Raw genomic sequence first — 22,115 nt, 5'->3', positions numbered from 1 at the left:
TCTTTGATTAAAAGTAAGAAGGAAGGAAGGGCGGGCGGGAGGGAGAGAGGAAGGAAGAGCACTATGTGAATCAAATAAATCACAACTATGGGCTACCAGTTCCGATCCCAAGCAGCACTTCCAAGACAAGGAGACAAAGAGCTTGGTCCACAAGAAGGGAAGGGCTTGGTCAATTTCACACAGTTAGTTACTGGAAGAGCAGAGATCATCTTAGGACGCAGGGTTTCTTTTTCCCCAGCTCAATGCTTGCCTGGTTTGTGCAGATTCAGATATTTTCACAAATTCACACTGAAATTCTTATGTTTCTTCAGAGCTTGGCAGTGGCCTTGCTTGTGTGCTTCCCTCAATTTAGCAGTTTGGTTGAAAAGTTTCCAGATAAACTCCAGCTCCACAGCCAATGTTGCTCTGGTCCATCAAGTAAATCTCTCAATCTGGGAGGCAAGTTGGAAAAGAAGGTTAAACACTGATGTTTTATGGAGGATCTAAGAGTTGGGGTCAGTGCAGTTGAAACCTTCACTCCATGCTGGGCCTAATGTTTTGGAATCTATGTCTTTTCTTTCTACTAAACATTTCCAATGTGTTGGTGCTGAGGTGAATACAAAAGCTGTTTCAGGAATAAGTATTTAACAAAGGTTTTAGTTTCATTTTGTTCTGTTTTTAGGTACTCCGACTTAATTTATGCAGGTAAACCTTGGAGACAAAGATTCCATGAAAGAAACAAAATTCTAAGTAGTCTGAAGCATAACGATGGTGTATAAAATGATGATTATAAAAGGCCAAAGGGAACGGAAAGATGACAAAAGATGAGAGGGAAAAGTTGTGTGCTCAGAATGAATAGGAAGTTAACACTATTAGGGAATGATATTATTTTTATTAAATTATAAATATGACTGAAAAGGTATTTTTTAGGAAAGGGATCCTTCAATACACCTTCAATGATATACAGGAAAAAGAAATTTTAAGGCAGTATTTGAAAAGTAATTATGTAAAATAAGTGTCTACAGCTGATAGCCCCTTCACTGTCAGAACCCACTCCTACAATCACTCAGCACCACATGTGTCTGTCTTTTTCACTCTAAAATTGGCTCTGCACAGAAACTTAGTAGACTTGTAGAAATTCTCATATTAATATTCATGATTATTTTAGGAATCAGGAGTACTGTGAATTATAAATATTTATATCATATCTGCTTTTATACCAAAGATGTTTACCATTTTAATGTGTGAGAGATTTGAGGAGGGAAATATCTTATGATACTGGAAAAGACTTGGTGATCCCTGGAACCCAGAGCACTATTTCCTCTGGGGACCTGATGTGGTTATTGTCATTAGAAGGCTCCTTCACAGACCTGGAGATTTCAATAAAAGCAATACAGAGCTACACATAAATGGGAAATTCTTTCATGAGCATTCAACCAAAAGAATTTAATAAGACATAGTTCCTGTATTTTGTATTTTTTTATCCAAATCTTCAGAGTTGTCTGCTATTGTTGACAGTTTTAGTCAACAAAACAAACATTTTAAGTGGGAGGAAATGTAGGTGTAATATTTACCATTAAAATTGAGGAAGGGAGGAAAATAAAGGTCAAGGTTTGAATTCTTTTTCTCTACCAGTATTAGTAAAGACACAACTTTCTGGTATTCAAATTCATTTCCAGAAAGGTTGTTACAAAATTCAGAATACCTTTTATCATACCTCTGTGGTGAAGTCTTTTTCTTCTGCTTTGCTTTCCTATTGAGGTGGCCTGCGGTCAGCCTGTGTGGGAGGGATAGAAACTCCTAGGATAACTATAAACATGGGGCCCTCACCCCAGTTGGTATATCATTGAGAAACTTGACCCCTTCATCCACAATTCCTTGGATTGTGTCATTACTCCTGAACCTGGAGACTGCTTTATCTTATGCTCTAATAATCTTCTTGGGGTTAGAAGGGGGAGGGGGATTTTCATCTACCCACATGATGGGAAATACTACCTTTATCCTGAAGATTCCCCCATCCATCTTTTTTTTAGGCAAAGCCTCTCTCCTGAACTTAGGCCCATATATCTAACTGTCTTAAAGTTACCTCAAATTCAGCATATTCAAATGAGCTCATTACCTTCTCCTGAATACAAACATGCTTTTGTCCCAGGAGACAGAACCATCCCCTCAATTGCCCAAGACAAAAAAATCTGGTTTTAAGTACTGGCTCTTCTCTCTCATCCTTTTCCCTGTATCCAACCAATTATGCATTTTTGTTTTATTCAGCATTCCCATTTGATTGTAATCTGCCAAACTTTTTACATACTCACGTTGAAGGACATCATGATGTGCTTCCTGGATTATTGCCATATCTTCTTTTTTTTTTTTTATGTCTCAAAACATACTTTTTTTTTTTAATGATTTTTTATTATATTATGTTAGTCACCATACAGTACATCCCTGGTTTCCGATGTAAGGCTCGATGATTCATTAGTTGCGTATAACACCCAGTGCACCATGCAATACATGCCCTCCTTACTATCCATCACCTATTGCCATATCTTCTTAACTGGGATCGGCTTGTTCATTTTTTTAAAACCCCCTACAACTAATTCATTTCTGTAGGGAGATCGACCTTTAAAAAATGTAATGTGGACCACACTCATCTGCTAAAACACCTGTGTAATTCCCCATTGCTCTTAAGGTAAAGTCTAAGACATACATGGCTTACACGGTTTATGTGATTGCCCTTAGCAAGTCTTCAGTATCCTTTGAACTATTTTTCCCCACTCCACTTCGTTCAGTCTCTCCTCCTGACCTAAACTGTCTAATTTATCATTCTTCACAACTCAGCTTAGATATTACTTCCTTTGAAAGCTTCCCTTGATGTTTCTTTGTGCTTTACTAGCATACTGGACTTCCCTTATCTTAAAACTTACAATACTGTAATGCAATTATATATTCCTTTATTCAAAGAGTGGTTTATTGAGTGTCCACTATATGCCAAGGGCTATTCTAGGTACTCTTAGTAGTGAACAAAACAAACAAGTTCTCATTCTCCTGGGTTATATTTCAATGGAAGCTGTTAAATTAACAAATAAATACACGTCAGAGAGTGGTAAATGCCATGAAAAGGAACAAGGCAAGGTAACAAGATATAGTGTAATTGGAGCAAGAAGAAACATATAGTTCATGGTAACTAGGGAAGGCTTCTCTGATAAGCCAGCAGAGTAGCAGAGACATGAAAATGAAGGAGCAAGTCATATGGATTTCTGAGGAAGAGGATTCCAGACAACAGAACAATACCCACAGAGACCCTAACACAGGAGCTGAGCATAATCTAGGACAAGAAAAGGCGCAAGAGGCCAGAGGAGAAAATAAGGGTGAGGGCAGAATAGAGAGCGTAAGGGGCAGATGAGTAAGGGGCGGATGGCACCATCATTAGGTCATTGCCAGTCCTCATGTACACTTCGGGTTTTATTTTACCTAGAGTGGAAGCTATAGAGTTTTGAACAGAGAATTACTACTGCCGTTTGGAGAAAAGAGTGTAAGAGACCAGGGTGGGGAAGAAAGAATATTTGGAAGATGATTGCAGTCAGTAGTCTTGGCAAGAGCTGGTGGTAGCTTAGACTGCTATGTAGTGTTGGAAGCAGTAGGAAGTGGATGTTCTTGGAACATATTTTGAAGGTAAAGTCAAAAGTATTTGCAGATGTTTGGGACACAAGATGTGAGGGAAAGAGAGGAGTCAAGAATTACACCATAGTTTTTATCTGAGCAACTAGCAGAGTAGAGTTACCACTGTGTGGAAATAGAGAAGTCCATGGTGGGGCCAAAGTTAGAGGGAAATCAAGAATTCAGTGTTGGGTGTGGTAGGTTTGAGATGCCCAGGAGAGATCTAAGTGGAGGTGTAGACGACCAGTTGGTATATATTAATCAGAATCAATGTAGTTGTCCTGGCTTAATCACAACCTGAAATTAAACTACATGAGGATGGGGACCTGGGGTTTGTTGTTTGTTTTTTAACTGCTAAATTCCTGTCCTGAAAGTGTGCTTGGTACAGGGGAGGCATTCCATAAATAATTGATATTTGATTAATAAATGTACAAATGAATTTCTAGTTTTATGATTTGAAAAGAGCCTTGGGCATTTTTGGTGATTTCTGAGCCACCACCAATGATTCTATGATTTCATTTGTTTAATAAGAAACAATGTGAATAGGGAATGAGGAAACGTTCACTCCAGAAAAGCGTACTCTGAAACAATATCAACAAGACAAAACAATTCTTTTGCACTGTGCAAAGCGTTGGGGAATTTTACTTGACAAATTTCACTTATTCAAGGTCTAAGTGTCTACGGCCTTTTATCCAAGAGATACTTACTAGGCTCTGCTTGCAGAGTCCACCTGTAGCCTGATCACTTCGTCTCTATGAGGAAGTAGAGACAACTGCCTTCAGTCTTCAGTCACCGCCGCGTCTAGACAGGAGCTTGCAAACTGCCGTCACAATCTAGATCTGACCTCTTTCAGTGTTGGCCTAGAAAGTGAGAAAAGAAAATTAATTGCCAACTAATAAATAATGAGAGACTTTTACTTATATTTGGATTTCTGCTTTTTAAAAAATAACAAAAAGGATAATATTGAACCACAAGGGGCCCGCTTTCTGGCACTGCGTTCACTGGCCGGCACCGAGCGGCTGCTGGGCTCTAGGATGGCTACGCGCTCATCTGAGACCCCACTCCAGCAAGCGATCTAATGAGCATTATATTAGGTTGACTACACCAACCCAGAAATTCTCTTTCTTAAAAATTAGTAGTTCAAAAAAAAAAAAAAAAAAAAGGATGGGTATTGTCTCAGTATTGTCTGGGGGACAACCCATACTCCACACCATACAGAAAAATCAGTTTGAGATGGATCACAGACCTAAATGTAAAAACTAAAATTATAGAGTTTCTAGAAGAAAGCGTAAGAGAATATTTTCACAAACTAGGGGTAAGCAAAAATTTTCTAGACAGAATCTAAAATTAACTATTCTAAACTATTTAAAATAGACTATTTTTAAGTATTGATTATTGAAGTATTAAAAATTAATGCAATAAACTTTATCAAACTTTAGATTTCTGCTCATTAAAATGTCAGATTTCTGACCATTGTATTCTATTCATTAATAAGTTGAATAGGAAAGTTATGGGCTGAGAGAAAATATTTCCTCTACACATAAGCAGCTCTAACTCAACAAGAAGAAAATAACCTAATTTAAAAATGGGCAAAAAGCTTTTACAGGCATTTCACAAAGGAAGAAATACCAATGGCCAAAGAACACATGAAAAGATGTTTAACACCCTTAGTCATTGGAGAAATGCAAATTAAAGTCATAATGAGAAAGCATTACATACCCACCAGAATGACTAAAATAAGAAAGACTAATACCACCAAATATTAGGAAGGATATGGAACAAGTGGAACTCTCATACATTGCTGGAGTATAAATTGGTAAATGAGTTTGAAAGGTAGTCTGGCAATTTCTTATACAATTGAACGTGCACCTGTTCTGTGATATAGAAATTCCATTTCTAGGTATTTACCCTAGAAGAATGAAAAATATATCTCCACAAAACAATGTGTACAAGAATGTTTATAGCAGCTTTATTCTTAGTAGTTAAAAACTGAAAATAATCAAATGTCCATCAGTTGTGAATAAAGAAATCATGGTGTATTCATACAGTAGAATAGGACTCAGTAGCTGGCAGTACTCAGCGATTGACTAGGAAGAATTTCTAGGGTGATGACAATGTTTTATATCTTGATTATATGGGTATATGCAAATATCCAAACTCTACGAATTCTATATCTAAATCTATGGATTTCTCTGTATATTAACTTTACCTCAATTAAATATTTTTATTACCAAAAAACCATTGTATTCAATTAACTAAATGCGATTATCTCTACCAACCACCAAATTAAACATAAATACCCAGTAAGTAAATGTGTTGTTTTCTTCACTTAGTATCACTACCTCAGGTATCAATTTAACTCACAAACCTCTCAGTGAATTTTGATTAAACTATTATGTGGTTTTCATCAGCTTGTACTTTGTACATCTTAGCTGTGTAGGAAAACCAAACTCTGACAGGCCGAGGGGTGACTGCAGCTAAACACAGCTTCAGAGAGGTCCAAGCAGAATCCCTCCTTCAGCAACAGAGGCCCCGAGGAACAAGTTAAAGCCACGCTTTTAAAAAAATATATTTATTCATTTATTTGTGAGAGAGATCTCGAGAGAGAGCACAAGCAAGAGGAGCAGCAGGCAGAGGGAGAAGCAGGCTCCCAGCTGAGCAAGGAGCCTGATGGGGGACTCGATCCCAGGACCCTAGGATCATGACCTGAGACCAAGACAGCCGTCCAGGCATCCCAGAACGACATATTTTTGTTACACATCAGAAGTTCTGCCTCCATTGGTATTTCTAATCTACAACTCCCCTGCCTTCCCTTCCCAATTGGCAGAAATTGACAGAAAATAATTAGGATTACTCAGTCACTGTCTATGTAAAAACCCACCAAGTACACTCCCCGCAGTGTCTTCATCCATTTGGGCTGATCTAACAAAATACTAACGACTGGGTGGCTTATAAACAACAAACAGGTATTTCTCACAGTCCTGAAAGAGGGAAGCCGGATATCAGGGTGGTAGCAGATTCAGTGTCTGGTGAGAGGCCACTTCCTGGGTCTTAGCTGGCTGTATTTTCTCTCCGTCTTCACAAGGCATGAGAGGACAACTGTTGTCTGTCTCTTCAGCTGTTGTCTCTTGAGATTTTCCTGCTCTTTCTTTTTCTCTCTTTCTTTCTCTCTTTCTCTCTCTCTCTCTCTCTTTCTTCTTTCTTTCTTTCTTTCTTTCTTTCTTTCTTTCTTCCTTCCTTCCTTCCTTCCTTCCTTCCTTTCTTCCTTTCAGATTTAATTTCTTATTTGACAGAGAGCCAGAGAGCACAAGGGTGGGTGGTGCGGGTGACGGGAGAGGGAGAAGCAGGCTCCTGGTTGAGCAGGGAACCTGATGCGGGGCTTGATCCCAAGGTCCTGGGATCATGACCTGAGCTGAAGGCAGCCGCTTAACTGACTGAGCCACCCAGGTGCCCTTTTCCTGCTGTTTTCTGGAGAGGGCACAGTCCCCCTTAGCCTCACTCAGATTTCTGATTCCTCAGGAAGCCTCTGAAATAAGCTAGACTTGAAGTACACTAGCACTTTTCCTCAGCTGCCCTGAAGAGTGAGTGTAACATCCTGCGACTCTTCATGGCTTGCTTTCTGATGCAGGGGCTTTCTGAAACAGCTTGGGTCTCTTATCACAGATGATTACCTTTTGAACAACAGTTTCAAACTAAAACTAAACGAGATTTTGAAAAGAGATATGAAATGATTTTGTTTAAAACAATTGCTATATTGACCACCCAAAGAACAATCTTTTCTTGCTTACTTTAATCCTCAGACACTAAAACCCCATATATTTTGTTCCATAATAAATAGAGATACAATTTTACTGGAATCCAGGGCATGTCCACAATCTTTTTAAATTCCATTTTTCCACAATATGTTTTTCCTCCAGAGACCAGTAGTCTAGGTTGATGTGGTGTTCCACCGAGGGAAGGTTGAGAAATTGAATATTTCCACTTTCCATCTGTGATAGTGACAGGAGATGAGAAATCCGAATGGCTCATAGACAGCCAAAGCTTACACCTGCCCATAAACTGACATTCTGGAATGCTTGATGACAATACAAAAGAGGCACCAAAACTTACAATCTATAAATGAAATACTTTTGTACAAATACGGAGTGCATTAGCCTTTTGTAATATAGTCTCTCACAAAAGTTTTGACTCTTATTAAGAAAAAGATGAGATACGTACATTGTTTAAATAAAAATAAACTGGTTTGTTTGCAGACTGCCTTACGCTAGGGTCCATCAGATGCTGTTCCTTAGAGAGTACAGTTGATCTCTCAATTACACAAGCCAGATGTTGGTCAGATGCTGGATATAGCTAGACTTGACCCCAAATGTGACTTTGCTGTTACTGTGGTAAGTTTGAATTACTGTTCTCTATGCTTTATTTATCCTAGGCTTGTAAACTAGCAAGTCAGGGTAGTCTGTACTCTCAAAATGCATGCATGGAGAACCTCAGGATTGTCTGCGTGGCACGGACTACGAGCATATGGGACTGATAAATTTCTCTAGGAAGAAGTAGTGGTGAACTAGGGCCATAATTAGAGCTGGATTATAATGTGATAAAATGCATAATGATTACCTTTTAAAAAGATGATTCTTGATCAAAGTTCAGGTCTTTAGTAAATGTAAGTTCCTCTTCTTACTACTTTTAAAAGTATACATATAAATCAATAGATTGGTATTTTAATGACCCTTTTCTAGAATTAGATCTTTTTGTAGTGAATTTGAGACTTTAAATAGATTCATCAATTAACATCCAGGCTTTACCTTCAAAATATCAAATTCCTCTTTGTGTAAAGCTATACTGTCTTCATTTTCTCTTTTAATAAATATTGATTCTGCTTGCATTTTTTTGTTTACATAAACTTATTTACACAAAAACCTAAAGTGAAAGAGAAAATTGATTTTGAATTGTGTCCAGTTTTGACCATTAAAGATAGGAAACAAGTAGGAGTCCAACAAGGAAAATGAGGTTACGTACATACAATCTACTATTGTGTTATGTTCCTAAAGTCTTAAAATTATTTCTTAACTGAAAGAAGCAGGAGTTGTAAATAATGATTCAGATAAAACTTTCCTAAACACCTGGGCTTTATCTCTAGTATAACAAACAGTACAAGTACGCAGCCTGATTTTTCATGGCAGCCCCCGAGTCTAAGAGGGCCTTCTAATTATTCTCACATAATAAACCATGGTTTGAAAAATAAAACCTTGAATGGAACTTCAGAAAGAGAGCCAAACATACATTATTTTATTTTGTATCTGTGCTTCTTTAAAGCATCACGTTCCACCCAAATATCTTTTCTTTCTATAGCCACATGTCTGTCACTGAGAAAGGCTTTCCATTTGACGGGTAATTAAAAGGAGTAAAGATCTGGCCAAAACTTACAATGCTCTTATTCAATGTTAAAGATACTATAGATAAGAGTTTTCTAGAATGGGCTTATAATATAGTTCTACATGTATTTCTGTTTAAAAGGCCTATAGCAAGGAAAATAGCTGATAGACAAATCCCTAAATCTATTCAATTCAATTATTTCTTGTGAGTACAAAATGTACAGTGACCTCTCAGAGACTCTAGGAAGTCCTGCTGTAGGGAAACCTGTTTACCTTTGTTTAACATGGGTTCCCAATTTTTCCAGCACTGTAATATTTATTAACATGGCCATGTATGTTTAGGGAATAGCCAAAAGTGATAAAGTTGAAACAGGATAAAATGTTTTCAAATTGCCTACAAGTATTCAAAAGTCAATATATCACCATCATCACAATTCCAAGGTACTTTACAGTTTACAAAACACTTTCAAATTTGCCATTTCATTTTATTTCTGTAAATATCTTGGGAGTTACAAAGGGCAAGTATTAATCACACCCACTTTGAAGGTGAAATAACTAAAGTTTATGAAACTTAAGTGAGGGTTCCAGTTCTGGTGAAGATGAAGTAAGCAACTCCACTCTCTCTCACCATCTGAATATGACCAAAAGTCCCTCCCAGAATTCATGGACTGAATGCTCGACGATAACTCTAAGTAAATGGGAGCAGCTGACTTGGGGAAGAAAACCAGAACTCAAAGTAGAAGAAATCAATGGAAAGTTTCTTTGTTTTGTTCTTTTTCCACTCATATCTTTTTTGTCTTTGAGTCAGCACAAGTCCCAGAATAGTGTAGCAGGCATGAACAAAAAGAGCTCCAAGAGAATTTTTTTTTTTTTTTTTTTTTTTTTTTTTTGGTCTTAGTACTGGAAAGTGGAACCTCTAACAGGAGGACAGAATGTGGGGAAATTCATGGTCTTTTTTCTTTCTTTCTCAGCTTTACCTCCAGCAAACCCCACTCCTGAAGCTGCAACCATGTGATAGATACTTGAAGGGAGAAGAATCCTTCTCTCTAATCAGAGAAACTGTGTGATTCGAGGACCATGGAGGAAAATCTTCCTTTTCCCTTTCCATCCTCCTGCCACTTGCATCTGGAAGCAGAAGCAGACTCAGGACATGTATGCAGTATAAGGAGACTAGCAGGGGACAAGGAAGGAGGAATCCTGGAAGCCAGACAGTCTAGGGAAGACAGTAGAGAAAGAAAAGGACCCCAAAACATTTTATATGAACCCTTTGGCTTACTCCTGAGCTGAGTAGTGGATCTGACCCTAAACAGTATACCAAAAGCCTTGAGGACTGAAGTAGGAGGTAGACAACCACCCAGGCCTCAGACTGGCTCCCAGGTGAGACACAGGCAGGAGAATGCTTAGTAACATAACAAAAGCTCTAAACAGTATAGGACATTTGAACTACAGGCCACATAAGCATTTCAGACATTGCAGCCAGTACCTAACTGCCTCAACTGCCTACTAAAACAAAACGAAACGAAACAAAACAAAACAAAACAAAACAACAAAACATTCTCCATAGAATTTGATCAATACCTAGACCCTCATAACTTAATATTCAAAATACCTAGCATCCAACCCCAAATTATTTAACTTATAAAAGAATCAAGAAAATCTGACAATTTACCAATGGAAAAGAAATCAACAGACATCAATTAATGTGAACCAGATGGTAAATTATCAAAGACTTTAAAGAAGTTATCATAAAATGCTCAAAAATGTAGCAACATTCTTAAAACAAATGGAGAGATAGAGAAATAGAAATTTTAAAGGAGAACCAAACAGAAATTTTAGAACTGAAAAATACAATCACTAAAATTTAAAAAAAAATCACTAGATGAACTACACAGCAGAATGGAGACAATAGAGGAAAAAGTTAATGAAACTGGAGATAGATCAATAGAATTACCCAGTTTGAACAATAGAGAGGAAAAAGTTTAAAGAAAAAACGAACGGTCTTAAGACCTGAGGACAACATCAAAAAGTCTAACATTTGTGTCATTAGAGATCCAGAAAAAGAAAAGAAAGACAATTGTGCAGAAAAAAATAAATTTGGAGAAATCATGCCTGAAAACTTTCCAAATGTGGGTAAAGATATAAACTTACAGATATAAGAAGCTCAGTAAACCCCAAACAGTATACACACACACACACACACAAAAAAGAAAGAAACAAAAAAAAAAAATTCATGCCCATACACATCAAAATCAAACTAATGAAAATCAAAGACAAATAAAAATCTTAAAAGCAGTTAGAGAAAAACAATGCATTACATACAGAAAAGTAACTATTTAAATGATTGTAGATCTGTCATCACAAAGACAGCAGTGAAGCAAAAATGATATTGTACTAAAAGATCTGTCAATCTAGACATCTCTATCTAGTAAAAATAACTTTCATTCACAAAATAAAATAAAGACATTATAAAATGAATGAAAACTAAGGGGATTCATCACCAGCAAAAACCTTCTATGAAAGAATTGCAAAAGGAGTTTCTTTAGGTGAAAGAAAAAAGATACCAGAGGGAAACAGATTTGGGAATAAAAGAAGAGCAACACAAATGGTAAAAATCTGTATAAGTAGACTGTACATTTTTTTAATAGTTGAAAGTAAAAATTATAACATTTTCTGGTGGGTTGTAGAATAAGCATAAAGTTAATGAATATTAAAATGGGATACTTAACATATTTAATTAACCCAAAAGAAGGCATAAACAGTGGAATGAAAAAGAGGACAACAGAAAACAGACAATAAAATGGTAGACCTAACTCTAAACATATCAATAGCTACTTTAAAGATAAATAGTTTAAACATACTAATTAAAAGACAGAGTTGTCAGATTGAGAAGAGGGAAACAAATACATGTGGTCTATAAGAAACCCACTTTAAATATAATGATATGAGACAAAAAAGGATGGCAAAAGCTATAATATACTAATATACTAATCAGAGGAAAACTGGAATGATTATATTATTATCAAAGTAAACTTCGAAGACAGGAAAATGACCAGAAATAATGAGACATTACATCATGATAAAAGGGTCAATACATCAGGAAACAACAATACTAAGTATATGCGACTAGCAATTGAGCTTCAAAATACATGAAGCAACAATGGATATAACTGACAAAAGAAACATGTAATTCCACAATTGTACTTGGAGATTTCAACACTCCTTTCTCAGTAATCAATAGAATTAGTAGATAAAAAATCATAAGGTATAGAACTGAATGACACCATCAAACAATTGGACCAATAGAATACCCACCAATAGCAGAATACTCATTCTTTTCATGTGTACACGGAACATTCACCATGAGAGACCGCATCATGTGTCGTAACACAAACCTTAACAGAGTCAAAAGAATGGTAATCATACAAATCATGTACTCTGACCATAAATGTATTACATACTTACCACATAATATAGCTATCCTACTCTTAGCTATTACTCTAGAGAAATGTAAACTTGTGGTTATGCAAAACATGTACATGAATATTTATAGTTTTATTCATAGTCACCTAAAACTAGAAACAACCCAAATGACATTCAATAAGTAAATGGGTTAGAAAACTGTAATTCGGGGCGCCTGGGTGGCACAGCGGTTAAGCGTCTGCCTTCGGCTCAGGGCGTGATCCCGGTGTTATGGGATCGAGCCCCACATCAGGCTCTTCCGCTATGAGCCTGCTTCTTCCTCTCCCACTCCCCCTGCTTGTGTTCCCTCTCTCACTGGCTGTCTCTATCTCTGTCAAATAAATAAATAAAATCTTTAAAAAAAAAAAAAAGAAAACTGTAATTCATCCATACAGATTACTACTCAGCAATAAAAAGGAACTATTTATATACACAACACTATTGATGAATCCCAAAGGCATTACACTGAGGGAAAGAAGCCAGTTTCCAAAAGTCACACGCTGAATGATTCCACTTATATGACAATCTAGAAAAGGCAAAAAGTATGTGGAAGGAGAAGAGATTATTTGGTGTCAGTATTTTGAAGCAGGGGGAGATTTTAAGTACAAAAGTGTAACTAAAAGGAATTGTTTGGTGTGTTGCTGCTATTTTATATGCTGATTATGGTGGTGGTTACAGGAATTTACACATATGCTAAAATGTACAGAACTATACATCAAAACCAGAAAAGGTTAAAACAACAACAACAGCAACAAACCTTTAAGTGAGTTGCCTAAGATTATGTGACTTTTATGTGGTGAGTCCGAAGAAAAAGCGGATGCATTTGCACTGGGCCCTTAAACATTTGTCGAAAGAAATGAATTGATAAATGAACCAGCACTCTACTGTCAAAATAGTGATTTGGGAATACAGTAATTCATTGTAAACATTGAAATCACAATTTTTATTGTATTGAAATAGCGCGTTATACCTTTCAACAATCCTTCCTGCTTCAACAGTCTCTGCCATGTAACTTTGCAGTTTTTCTCCTAAAGGTTCCACACATATTTCTCCAACCCTCAGTCGGGGTTCAGCCACGTGACTTGCTTTGGCAAAAGTATAAGGTAGAAGTGATGATGTGCCAGTTCAAAACCTAGACCCCGAAAGGCCTTCTGTGGTTTCCTTTTGCCTTCTTATGCTTCTATCCATGCCATGAGGAACACATGCTGGGATTAGCCCACTAGGCCTGGGAGGGAAATAAAATATTTGTAGAGAAAATCCCATTAAACTGAGCCCAGGGGACTCACAGATCCATGAGTCTTTTGTGTGGCAAAGGCTAACTGCTATCTTTCTAAAGCACAAATTGACCCCTAGTCCTGACAGGATCCCAGTCTTAGGGTAATAGCAATGAGAATCAAGATATCTGGGAAGGTATTCAGACAAAAGGAACAAGACAAATCCAGTTCTAGCAAATGGAGTGTATGATTTCTCCACAGGCTCAAAATAAAACTTGGTTAACAGATCTGAATAAAGTCAAAGGAAAATAAGCATCAATGTTAACTTGTTACTTGATCTACTTGGGGACCCCTAAAGCAGAGACAGGATTAGAATTGAGTTAAAATCAAGCAAGACTGAGTCTCTAGGTGAAGGCCTAATAAATACAGGGATAGAAAAAGAAGAAAGAAAGAAAGAAAGAAAGAAAGAAAGAAAGAAAGAAAGAAAGAAAGAAAGAAAGAAGAAAGAAAGAAGAAAGAAAGAAAGAAAGAAAGAAAGAAAGAAAGAAAGAAAGAAAGAAGGAAAGAAAGAAAGAAGGAAAGAAAGAAAGAAAGGAAGAGGGGGGCGCCTGGGTAGCGCAGTCGTTAAAGCGTCTGCCTTCGGCTCAGGGCGTGATCCCGGCGTTCCGGGATCGAGTCCCACATCGGGCTCCTCCGCTGGGAGCCTGCTTCTTCCTCTCTCACTCGCCTGCTGTGTTCCCTCTCTCGCTGGCTATCTCTCTGTCACATAAATAAATAAAATCTTTAAAAAAAAAAAAAAAGGAAGGAAGGAAGGAGGAAGGAAGGAAAGAAAGAAAGAAGGAAGGAAAGAAGGAAAGAAAGAAAGAAGGAAAAGAAAGGAAGAAAGAAAACAGATGCTGGGGAGAGAGGAATGCCTTTATGGCAGTATAAAGAGGCCACTACATAGATAAGCACTATGTTTCTTCTTTTGACTTGGCTATCAAGGGCGCTTAATGATAAGTTTTATGTGCAATTACCGTAAACTTCTTACTACTTCCTACAAATGTTTTCTGACCTTTCGTATCTTCAATTTAATGGTATTAACACTATTCCTTTGGATAAAACCAAAACCCAAAACAAAACACTATTCCTTCAGACTATCTGTAATTCATTTTACAGATAGGTATGACAGATACTATAAATATCCCTGTATGATGCCTTAGCCTATGAACTAACGCCTTCAAAATTGTACACGTTGGTCATCATCAATAATGTACTCAATATACCAAGAATAATGGGTGTTACTACCTGAGGGCTGCTCCTGGCCTTTTAAATAAAGGACTGATAACATTGACTTTTGTGAAATTCTCATTCACTACACTGCAATATTCAGGCAATCTTAACAACTTTGAAAAAAAAATGCCTTTGCCAAATGCCTCAGAGATGCAAATTAAAGTAATTACAGTTGTTCTTCTTAACTCTTACTCAATGTGATTAATTTCAGATGTGCCAGACTGAAAGCTTTCTGCTGCCAAACTTTCTGAAAGAACGTTCCTTTTAACGGCTGAAAGATATCAAAAGTCAAAGGACTAAAACGTAGTTTAATTTGGATATGCCTTACAGCCCAGTGTTTTAAATAAAAAGAGAGCCAACTAGCATAGCATTAATGCTTGTTTTATTTGGAAAGACCTTGAATTTGGAAAACCATTCTTTTATCCCATGCTTACTGGGCCATGTCATTTGCTATTGATAATCATCCAAGTTTATTCATACTATGATGGCAGGATGCTTTTATATACAGTCCAAATTATGTTGTGCAGAAATTCAATAGAATAAGAAATATTAAATTGAAATGAATTAATCTTTATGCTTTTTCGAAATCCTTTCCAAATTTTTCTAAACACTTTATGGACATCAATAGCAATTTTAAATATTGTAATTTAGTTGAAAATTGACCTTATAAAATTACATTTGGATATTCTGGGGATCCTATTATTAGAGATAATTACACTGGAACAGAACAAAATCTGATATTTACATTCAAATTAAAAAATTGCATTTACATACAAGTTGAGAGAAACCTCATTTAAGAGCAAAACACATTTTGTTACGTATTAGAATCACCGAAGCACTTTAAAAAAGAATACCTGTATGTGGGCCTTCCCTCCAGAGATTCTGGTTTATTTCGTTAGGGCCAGAACATTAGGCATCAGTATTTTTTATTTTATTTTTTAAAATTTATGTATTTATTTATTTATTTAAGATTTTACTTATTAATTTGACAGAGAGACAGCTAGCGAGAGAGGGAACACAAGCAGGGGGAGTGGGAGAGGAAGATACAGGCTTCCAGCGGAGGAGCCTGATGTGGGGCTCTATCGCAGAACGCTGGGATTACGCCCTGAGCCGAAGGCAGACGCTTAAGGACTGCGCCACCCAGGCGTCCCTAAATTTATTTATTTTGGAGAGAGACTGAGAAAGACAGGGAGAGTGGAGGAAAGAGGCAGAGGGAGAGAGAATCTCTTTCAGCAGACTCCCCGCTGAGTGCGGAGCTGGATGCCAGGCTTGATCTCAGGGCCCTGAGATCATGCCCTGAGCTGAAATCAAGAGTCGGATGCTTGAGCAATTGAGCCACTCAGGTGCCCCATGCCTCAGTATTTTTAAAAAGCTTCACCAGGTGATTTTAATTTGCAGCCTGGTTTGAAAACCACTTATCTGGTATTTTCTTTTAAGTCATTGTGGTATGACCCCTATAAATACTAATAACATCTTAGGTGTTCTTTCTAGAAGTACAGTGACTAGGCCAAAGGAGACGATCAGAACCACTGCAATAGTCTATGTCCTACTCCGATGACACACTGAACGTGTGATGTTGACAAAGGAGAAAGAAGCAGGGAGTCACAGAGGACAGGATGATGAGATGGTTGCAAAAACCTAAAATGTTTACTTTGGAGAGCAGACTTAGGAAAATTACAATCCATTTGCATTGCTAACACATGGAAAAGACATTCAACTTAGTCTATGTTCCTCCAGAAAGCAGAACTAGAGCCAACAGGAAGAAGTTAAGAGGGTAACTTGTATCAGCTCGATATACGGAAAATTCTGATAACAAATGCATTTCAGGGGTGCCTGGGCGGCTCAGTCGTTAGGCATCTGCCTTCGGCTCAGGACACAATCCCGGAGTCCTGGGATCGAGCCCCACATCAGGCTCCTCTGCTGGGAGCCTGCTTCTTCCTCTCCCACTCCCCCTGCCTATGTTCCTTCTCTCACTGGCTGTCTCTCTCTCTCTCTGTCAAATAAATAAATAAAATCTTAAAAACAAAACAAAACAAAAAACAAAAGCATTTCATCCACAGATGAGCAACCTACAAAATCCTCAAGTAGAGGCCAAGTGATCTGTCATCAACATGGGAAGGAGGTTAACTAAATAATCGTTTCTTTCTCGTTGTATTAATAACCTGAGAGAACACCTTGAAGTTTCAGGAAATTTCTCAAACTGTGTTCTAGTGTTTTGGAAACAATTACTGCAGGAACTTGGCTGGAACCAAGGCTGTCCATAACCGTGAACTATTTTTTTGTGTGACCACATGAGGTCCAACATGGCTGCCTTAGCCCTGGTCAGGTCTCTGGATGTAGTAAGCTAGAGAGAAGTTGGTTATTTTTGTCTTCCAATATAGAAAACTTGAGATTTCATTAGATTGCCATTTGAAGATTGATTAGACATTTTTCATTTAACACGGTTCCATTAATTAGCTGAAAATTCTCACGCAGTAAGCTAAGCATAGGTTGTAAGTATTGTGTAATGATAGAAATAACATCTTTGTTAAAGACAAATTATTTGACACTATCAAAGTACAGTAAGGCACACTTTATTCAGGACCATTGCAATGAGTATAGGGACCACTGCAGTGGGATGTTGCAATGAGGGGCAGAGATTGGGCTTAACATGGAACACAGCATGGGCAGTGGGAGTTTATACCTGAGGAGCGGGGTGGAGGACAGCTGATGGAAAATTCCTAAGAGGCAACATCAGGGAAAGGGGGAATTCTGGCTACACCAACCTAACAGGATTCTTGCTGAAGGCAGGCCAGAGTGATCAAACATCCGTGGACATATTGACAGATCATTCCAAGTGGAATATTAACACTTTGTAAAATCAGCAAGCCACACTGAGCAGGAGGGAAGTCCAAAGGTGGTCATATAAGGACTAGTGGAGAATATGATCTTTTAAGTGTGGAAAAGATATTATGGTGAGGCGAAGGGGGTGGAGGTGAGAGAGGGAATGTTGGTGATTACCGCTTTAAATATTTGAAAGATAAGCTCATATTAAAAGGCATTTTTTCCCTATCGTTCCCAAATGCACAAATATAAACTTTAAAGCAGAAATTTAAAAAGACAGATTTTAGTACAGTTAAGAAAACGTTTTGCTGTCTCTGTGTCAGGATTCGGTGACGAGCCCATCACTGAATTGTAATGCAAAGATGATATTGAAGTCACGTCTGTAATTTCAGGTACCATAATGGGCATGTAACAATACCTAACAAACATTCACTAAGTGAAATTTTCAAGTATAGTCTGGATAATAATCAATCAAAGAAGCTTGAAAGGGATTTATTTAGGGTGGGAGGAGGGCAGAGATTGGACTACCTAACTTTTAAGACTATTTCCAATCCTGAGATTCTATTGTCAGATGAGCAAATTAAATCACCAAACCCTATAATAACTCTAGGTTTTTATTGTTGTAAAATCAATACATACCTCAATCCATCTTCTTCAAACAAAATATGTATCATTTTCTCAAACATGTGATTGGTTTTATTAGTCCGGTAAAAATAAGCTATCTTGAAAGCCTTGAAACCTTAACATATAAAACTTAATTTCTGTCTCACATGCATCTGTTGTGGGCCTGGCACCTGTTAAGACAAGCTTCCTACCAAATAGTGACTCAGGACCCAGACATCTCAATATATATGCTTCAAGGGTCACTACTGCGGGCTCTTAAATGGTTGGCTTTGGGAGTGATCCACATCACTTCTGCTCATAAGCCACTGGCCAAAAGCAGTCACATGGTTCCACCTACGAGTGGAAAATCTGGGAGCATATGTATACGCTGTGTAAAGCACACGAAACTGTCACAAAAGTAAACCATCATTGAAGATTTAGATTCTGGGCTACATGCATGTGAGAGTGGATACCAATTAATCATGTCACATAGACAAGTACATACTCTGCACTTCTTGTCCTGTACTCATTTAAACCTCAAAAAAAATAGTGTAACATTGGACTGAATATTTGCAAGAAAGTCTGTTGAAGGATGAAACTGAAAAACAGTGCACACAACATAGTTTCTAAAAATAATAGAATAATCTGACATCTTAAGGTCAAAACAAATGTCCCAAATTAGTAGACGTGCCCCTTCTAATCCATGGCAAATTAGATGTGGGTTTATGTCCTTTGTCACATTCTTGTTTTGAAATATAATTAGATTGATTATAACTCCTGAATCTCATTGCTCTCTCCCAAGTCTTTACACACTTGAATTCACTACTTGTTACATTTTAAATGTCTCAGATCTGCCAAATCCTTAACCAATTTTTAAAAATATTTCATTTATTTATTTGTCAGAGAGAGAGAGAGAACACAAACAAGCAGGGGAAGTGCAGGTAGACAGAGAAGCAGGCTCCCTGCCGAGCAAGGAGGCTGATGCTGGACTCAATCCCAGGGCTCTGGGATCATGACCTGAGCCGAAGGCAGAAGCTTAACCCCCTGAGTCACCCAGGCATCCCAATCCTTAAACAATTTTAAATAGTTAAAAATCTCTCTTCCATATTTGTATAAAAATACTGCTCCCCAAGTCTGCTTTATTCAAACTATTAGTTATATGCACTCAAGAAGTTTCTAAGTTCTGGATTTTTCTGACATCTCCATCACAACTCTCCTAAACAATTCATTTTTTTGATCGGATTCATAGGGGTCCATACTTCTGAAATTATGAAGTTTTAATTCTATTATTCATCACATTTCTAGGAGCACACTGAATAGATGTTAAAAAGATGCTTGGTCAAAATCAACGAGCCACACCCAACAGCAGTGCAATGTGTAGCCATGGTAACAATGGTAGTTCCAAGGAAAATGCACATCAAGGCCACGCTGTCCTTGAAGTTTCAAAATGCACTGTTTTCCATTTTCCTATTTTATATTTTTCAGTTTAAAGTGGGATGATAAAATACAGAGTTTTTAGTCACTATATAAGCATAATGCTTTTTAAGGCATTTTGTTGAAAACTGTTTTAAGATAGGTAAAACCGAATTCATGCAATTCAAAATACTTATTGAAAGTCTAATACACATATGGCAACTAAAGCAGTTACTCATAAATTGATCACTCCCTGTCTCAGTCCTTCAGCATAAAATGCTGAGAATAACAATATCAGTTTATTTTGACAACATTGTAGTATATCATTCTACCCAACTTGAGGCCACCTACATACCACTTTATTCAAGGATGAACTGTACAGTCTTTCTCAAGTCTTTACCTCACACATCAAAACCGAAGTACACATTATTGGAAACAGATTTATTTTTATTTTTGGTCTATCTGTTAAATTCAAAACTCTTATTCCCTTCGGGGATCCTTTTGATTCAAATACAATAAGATCTGACATAAAACCAACTCTCCATTACTTATTCACACATAAGTGCATACTATATGCCAGAATGTATGCTAGGGTCTAAAACAGAAAAGACTAAATAAGGCCCAATCCCTTTCCTCAAATTGCTTATGGCCTTATTGAGGAAAATGAAAGGTAAATAAACAATGCAATATGTTAAGTGCTCAGAAAAGCAGGCCCAACTGGAGAGACAGTATAGGCATCCCTGTTTCAGTTGTCCACAGCTGTGTAACAAACTACACAGAACTCAGTGTCTTAAAACAAGGTTATCTATGTTTCTCATGGTTCTGTGGGTTGACCGGGCTTAACGGGTGGATTTTTCTTGGGAACTCACATGTGGTTGCAGCAGGAAGTCAACCATGGAGACAACAGCCATCTGAAGATTAGACTGGGTTCATTGTATCCAAATAATTCACTCACGTGGTGCCAAATCATACAGCAGCCCAGCTATAGCTTGAGAATGCTTGTACAAGGCCTCGCCACGTGGCCCGGGCATGCCACAGAATGGCACCTGGATTCTAGAGGAGTGTCCTAAGAATGAATATTCCAAGACATCAAAGCCAGAAGGTCTCTCGTGACTCACCTTGCAACATGCTAAGCTGCTTCACAGAACACCCACCCGGATTCAACGTGGGAGGGAACAGGACAAAGGTATGAATTCTGAAGTCATGGCTCATTGATGACCACCGTTGGAGACTTGCTATCACAGGCACCAAGTCATGTAGGTTCCAGTAATACATGAATATGTTTTTTAAATTTCCTCTTTTCTTAGCTCACAGAAGATCAACAGGGAAGCTGTCTTGGGACAATGTGAAAATTAATAGAGTCACTCTAGAGTTAGAGGGGGAGCACCTGAATTCAGTCAAGCAGCCAGGGCACAGGGTGACCCAATGGAAGGAAAGGCGATTGAGAGGATGTGTGGCCGACATTTGAATACAGGAAAGCTGGAGCAAATTAGCACTATTTTAGTACACCTCCTGTCAACAGCTTTAGCAGGAACACATTTCGTTAATCCTCAAAAAGCCAAAACAGAGATTATTAACTTTCATAGTTTGTCCGAATCACCTAATTTTTGTACCGTAGGAATCCTGTCCTCGTTGATGTACTTACTACCCCTTGGCTGATTATGAAGGAAAAAATCATTGTGATTTATCTTTGCCTACCACGAAGTTTTTAAAAATATATTTATTTTTACAATTAAACTCTCAGGAACTGTCCTAATGTAAGTTATTTTATTTACTCAAAACCAACTACTGTATCAGTTGTAGTTGAGTCTAACCACTTCTACACTGATTCTATCATTAGTCTAGGCCCATATTCCCTAGTGAACATAGATTAGCAGTTTACAAAGTAGGTTAAAGAATAGAAAACAAATAGGGGCGCCTGGGTTAAGCGTACGCTTTTGGCTCAGGTCATGATCCCAGGGTCCTGAGATCTAGCCCTGGCCTGGAGCCCCTGCCTGGAGCCCACCTGGAATCCCCAAGGTAATCTGCTTCTCCCTCTGCCCCTCCCCCTCCTTCTCTTCCACCCCCTTCCCCTGTTCATGCACACTCTCTCTCACACGTGCACTCACTTTCTGTCAAATAAATAAATAAAATCTTTAAAAAAATAGAAAACAAATTATTTCCTCAGTACTAAATGAAAATAATGTTAGTTATCCCTTATTTCAGAATAAGGTATCTAATTCTTTCTTTTAAAATATTGTATCATGTTACCAAATAAATAAGAAATTCCCCCCAAATCATCCAGTGTTATCATTTTTATTCATATTAGCCTTTAAGAAAAATTTTA

The 22,115-nt window shown here is 37.7% G+C and overlaps 1 long non-coding RNA gene across 1 annotated transcript; it reads right to left on the bottom strand.

Moving 5' to 3' along the window:
- Window positions 1-96: 96 nt before the first annotated feature.
- LOC123000921 (uncharacterized) lies at window positions 97-21,757 on the bottom strand. The gene is made up of 5 exons (XR_008960615.1): window positions 20,659-21,757; window positions 13,435-13,689; window positions 4,341-4,493; window positions 1,697-1,756; window positions 97-431 (listed from the first exon to the last, which is right to left on the bottom strand). It is a non-coding gene; the product is annotated as an uncharacterized LOC123000921 (long non-coding RNA).
- Between the last annotated feature and the right edge of the window lie 358 nt (window positions 21,758-22,115).

The sequence above is a fragment of the Ursus arctos genome, unplaced genomic scaffold (genome assembly GCF_023065955.2).
Source record: "Ursus arctos isolate Adak ecotype North America unplaced genomic scaffold, UrsArc2.0 scaffold_20, whole genome shotgun sequence".
Classification (NCBI taxonomy): Eukaryota; Metazoa; Chordata; class Mammalia; order Carnivora; family Ursidae; genus Ursus; species Ursus arctos.
The sequence above is the reverse complement of the archived record's forward strand: the minus strand, read 5'-3'. Positions and strand labels throughout refer to the sequence as shown.